Source organism: Chiloscyllium plagiosum, chromosome 10 (genome assembly GCF_004010195.1).
Source record: "Chiloscyllium plagiosum isolate BGI_BamShark_2017 chromosome 10, ASM401019v2, whole genome shotgun sequence".
NCBI lineage: Eukaryota > Metazoa > Chordata > Chondrichthyes > Orectolobiformes > Hemiscylliidae > Chiloscyllium > Chiloscyllium plagiosum.
In genome coordinates, this window is record NC_057719.1 from 89168186 (window position 1) to 89173615 (window position 5430).

Here is a 5430-nt window from a genome sequence, read left to right on the forward strand (position 1 = left end):
CCATAATCAAGCAGTGTTTTTCCAGATACTCATAAATCCTATCCCTCAGTACTTTGCCTCCCACCGAAGTAAGACTAACTGGCCTGTAATTCCCGGGGTTATCCCTATTCTCTTTTTTGAACAGGGGCACAACATTCGCCACTCTCCAGTCCCCTGGTACCACCCCCATTGACAGTGAAGACGAAAAGATTATTGCCAATGGCTCTGCAATTTCCTCTCTTGCTTCCCACATAATCCTAGGATATATCCTGTCAGGCCCGGGGGACTTGTCTATCCTCAAGTTGTTTAAAATGCCCAACACATCTTCCTTCCTAACAAGTATCTCTTCTAGCTTACCAGTCCGCTTCACACTCTCCTCTTCAACAATACCGTCCCTCTCGTTTGTAAATACTGAAGAAAAGTACTCATTCAAGACTGCTCCTATCTCTTCCGACTCAATACACAGTCTCCCACTACTGTCCTTGATCGGACCTACCCTGAGAATGAGGTTGTAGCGTGGTAGGAATGTCACTGGACTAGTGATCCAGGTGTTACTGTTCAGGGGATACAGCCTCCCAAAGCAGTGTAGTAGGGGTGTTGCTGGTCCAGTGATCCTGTGTTAATTTTCAGGGGATACAGGATCAATCCCCAACAATAGCTGGTGCAATTTAAATTCGATTCATAAAGTCTGGAATTGAAAGCTAGTCTCCGTAGTCATGCTACAAAACCACGATCGATTGATGGAACAACTGATCTGGTTCAGCAATGTCCTTAAGGGAAGGAAATCTGTCATCCTTACCTGATCTGGCCTACGTATGACTCCATACCCACAGTAATGCAGTGATTCCTTACTACCCTCTGAAACAACCTTACAGGGCACTCTGTTGGACAAGTAATAAAACAGCTTCATCTAACAACACAAAATCTAAACCAGTTTTCTAAGGTCTGCAGAAACAGAACCTGATGAACGTGCTTCATTGTTGGATGTGACTAGCAGCAAAATCCAATCACTTCTGAGTGAGTGAATCCTTTCACATTGGGGAGAAGCCATTCACCTGCTCAGAGTATGGGTAGGAACTCATTCATCTAAACTGCGGAGACACCAACAAGTGAACACCATTACAGTGGTGGGCCTTCAAATGAGTGTCTGATTTTGTTTCAAAAGACAGGATATGAAATATCTTGGACAGATGGGATCAAGGAAAACCCCAAAGCTTTTTATATGAATACAAAGAGTGAAAGGATTACCAAGGAAAGAATGGGACCTATTAGAAACTCAAGGGGCAACCAGCATGTGGAGCCAGTGGACATTTTAAATGAATATTGTTCATCTGCATCCACAGAGGAGAGGGACATTGCAGCTAGAGATTTCAATTGATATGCTGAGGTTCTGGAACATGTTAAAATTTATATATAACACCAAGCTACAGTCTAAAAAGTTTAAGTGAAATCACAAGCTTTCACAGCGCTGTTCCTTCATCAGATGAAGTGATGAAGGAGCAGTGCTCTGAAAGCGTGTGATTTCAAATAAACCTGTTAGGCTACAACCCAGTGTCATGTGACTTCTGACCTTGTCCACCCAATGCAACACTGGCAACTCCACATCAAGCTTAATAAAGGACGTGGTATTTAATGTCTTCGCAGATAAAAGGGTTCGTAAACCCCCAGGGTCTGATGGGATGTAATCTTTGAGGAGAAAGTGAGGTCTGCAGATGCTGGAGATCAGAGATGGAAATGTGTTGCTGGAAAAGCGCAGCAGGTCAGGCAGCATCTAGGGAACAGGAGAATCGACGTTTCGGGCATGGTCGGGAAGAAGATTGCAGGTTAGGGAGGCGGTGCTGAATTTGATGGATTTGACTGCGACAGGCTGGGGGGAGGGGAAGTGAGGAAACTGGTGAAATCCGAGTTCATCCCTTGTGGTTGGAGGGTTCCTAGCCGGAAGATGATGGGATGTATCCCAGGCTGCAATAGGAGGCAAGGAGGAGACTGCCAGGGCTCTGGCAGGTAAATTTAATACTTTGGTGGCTACAAGTGAAGTGCCAAATGGCTGGATGACAGCTAAAATGTTCAAGGGAAATAGGGATACGCCACATAATTATAAAGCAGATAGTCTAATGTCAGTGGTAGGGAAATTATTGGAAAAAATTGAGGGACAAGATTAATCAATATTTGGGCAGGAAAAGATTAATCAGAGATAATCAGCATGGATTTGTTAGAAGGAGATCTTGTTTGACTAACTAAATTGAGATTCTTGAAAAAGTGACTAAATATTTTAAATAGGGTTGTGCAGTTGATGTGGTTTACATGGACTTCAGAAATGCCTTTGACAAGATTCCATATGGAAGTGTGGTCCTATAAAGGTAGAACCGTATTGGATCCAAGACAAGTTGGCAAATTGGATCCAAAACTGGCTTACAAATAGTAGGCAAAGAGGGTGGAGGGTTTTTTTTGAAATTGAAAGCCAGTAATTTACCATGGGGACTGATGCTGGGATACTTGCTGTTTGCACGTATGTTAATGATTGATTGACTGACTGAATGATTGATTGATTGGATTGGATTTGTTGTCACATGTACCCAAGTACAATGAAATTCTTTGTTTGCAAACAGTACAGGCATATCACAGTCTAGATTGAGGTCTACAAAATTATGACAGGCATAGACAGAGTACATTCTGCAAATGTCTTCTCGTTGGAAGACAGGTCTAAGACCAGTGGGCAAGGTGGAAAGGTGCAAGTAGTTTCAAGCAGACTGGAGAAAAACAACTTTACCCAGAGGGTGGTAGATATATGCAACATGCTGCCTGACAGAGTGGTGGAAACAGGTAATCTCACAATGTTTAAGAAGCATCTGAATGGGCGGCACGGTGGCACAGTGGTTAGCACTGCTGCCTCACAGCGCCAGAGACCCGGGTTCAATTCCCGCCTCAGGCGACTGACTGTGTGGAGTTTGCACGTTCTCCCCGTGTCTGCGTGGGTTTCCTCCGGGTGCTCCGGTTTCCTCCCACAGTCCAAAGATGTGCAGGTCAGGTGAATTGGCCATGCTAAATTGCCCGTAGTGTTAGGTAAGGGGTAAATGTAGGGGTATGGGTGAGTTGCGCTTCGGCGGGGCGGTGTGGACTTGTTGGGCCGAAGAGCCTGTTTCCACACTGTAAGTAATCTAATCTAATCTTAAAATGCCAGAGTATAATAGACAATGCAAGAAAATGGGATTAGTATAAAAAACAAAGAAAGTCAGGTGTTTGTTGGTCAGCATAGACATGGTAGGCTAAAGGGCCTTTTTCTATGCTGTATATCTCTGTGAAACCAAACTCATTCACTAACATCCTTCAGGGAGGGGATCTTGCCAGCTGGTCTGGGCCTTTACAAGACTCTGGTTTCTGTGGCAGGACAAAGTGAGAGATGGAAGAGTCAGAATGGAAAAGGATTTTAAATATTTACAACTCACCCAGAATGTTGATGGGATCCCCCAAACTTCTCTCTCCCAAATTATGAAGCTCCACCATCTGAACGGACAATGATCACCTCCCAGCCACACACTGTCCTGATTTGTCTGACATCCAGCATTGGGTGTGCCGAAATTTCCTCCAATTACATTATGGGATGACTGAAGCCATTGTTTTCACTCCTAGTTATAAACTGAACTCCCTTAGTACTAACTCCATCCCTCTCCCCAATAACTGTTTGAGGCTGAACCAGACTGTTCACAATAATCGGGAAATATTTCACCCAAGATGTGTTTCCAACCACACATCCTCATCATCATTAAGACAGTCTCGCATTTCCAGCTCAGTAACATCACCCGGTCTAACCCTAATCTCAGTGCATCTCTGTCGAAACGCTCATCCATTCTGATGTTACCTCTAGGCTTAAATATCCTTCCACACTCCCAACTGGCCTCCCACATTCAACCTCTCTGTAACCTTGAAGTCACCCAAAACTATGCTGCCTGAGTGCTCCTTCACATCCATTCCCATTCACCCTGTGCTCACTGACCTACATATTTCCTGGATGACAAAGCACTAAAATATTGAAATTCCTATTTAGAAATTATGCCACAGCATGTCCTCTTGGTAACCTCCTCTAGCCTCACAACCCTCTGAAATACCATATATCCTAAAATTTCAACCACCTAAGCATTCCATCACTATCACCATGCTTTCACCTTCCAAGACAATAAACCTCTCCAAACCTCCCTGATTTTCAACCTCACTTTCCTTCTTCAAGTTGCTCCTAAAAACCCATCACTTTGGCCCAGTTTTTGGCCACCTGTCCTAATATCTCCACAGGTGGCCTGATGGCAAATACTGTTTTACGACTATCCTGTGCAAAACCTCAGATCATTGTATGACTTTTAAAATGTGACAAATAGCCTGGTTCTTCACTATCATTTGATAACTCCTTACCAAACAGCATTAAGAAGCACCTTCACCACACGGATTGCAGCGGTTCTGCAAATTCACACATCATCATCTTCGCAGGTAGCAGGATTGATAATATTTACTGATAACTGTAGAGGGAGACACACAATTAATGTTTCAGATTATGCTGAATAAATTACAGAGAACAAACATTGTGTAAAATTTAAGGTTAATGAAAGCTCAGAAGCAAAACAGAAAAGGACTGCACTACAGGAACAAAAACTTGACTGAGAAAGATACTCTGGGCAAGTAAAGTTTCTAAATCGACAGCAGATGGTCAGGGGATGACCTGAAGTTAATCTTGAGAGGGTGCAGAAAAGACATACAAAGATGCTGCCAGGACTGGACGGTTTGAGCTATAGGGAGAGGCTGAATAGGCTGGGGATATTTTACCTCGAGTGTCAGAGGCTGAGAGGTGATCTTATCGACGTTTGGAAAATCATAAGGGGAATGGATAGAGTGAAAAGCCAAGGTCTTTTTGCCAGGCGGTGTGCCCAAAATTAGAGGGCAGAGGTTTAATGTGAGAGGGGAAAGACTGAAAAGAATTCTGAGGCACACCTTTTTCATGCAGAGGATGGTGCATGTATGGAACAAATAGCCAGATGAAGTCGTGGAGGCAGGTACAATTATAACATTTAAAAAGCATCTGAATTTTGGAAATTGGCAGATACGATATTGTGGGGATAACTGAGACGTGGCCTCAAGTGAACAAGGCCTGGGAAATTAATATTCAAGGCTACACGAGCTATCGTAAGGACAGACCGACGGGCAGAGGGGGTGGGGTGGCCATGTTGGTAAGTCCTTTGCGTGGGGGGACCTAGAATCAGGGGATGTAGAGTGGATAGAGCTGAGAAATTCTAAGGGTAAAAAGACCCTCTTGGAAGTTATCTACAGGCCCCCAAACAGTAGTCTGGATGTCAGATGTAAGTTGAATCAGGATCTGAAATTGGCCTGTCGCAAAGATGTTACTACAGTTGTTATGGGGGATTTCAACATGCAGGTAGACTGGGAGAATCAGGATGGTATTGGACC

General features: G+C 43.9%; 1 protein-coding gene and 1 long non-coding RNA gene across 3 annotated transcripts in view; both read right to left on the minus strand.

Moving 5' to 3' along the window:
• The window catches only part of LOC122554027 (zinc finger protein 271-like), an 83292-nt gene that overhangs the window by 12037 nt on the left and 65825 nt on the right, over window positions 1-5430 (minus strand). The window lies entirely within an intron of this gene.
• The window catches only part of LOC122553886, a 19287-nt gene that overhangs the window by 6638 nt on the left and 7219 nt on the right, over window positions 1-5430 (minus strand). For both annotated transcript variants that reach the window (XR_006312864.1, XR_006312865.1), the window contains exon 3: window positions 4384-4487. This is a non-coding gene — a long non-coding RNA (uncharacterized LOC122553886). The remainder of the gene's footprint in view (window positions 1-4383; window positions 4488-5430) is intronic.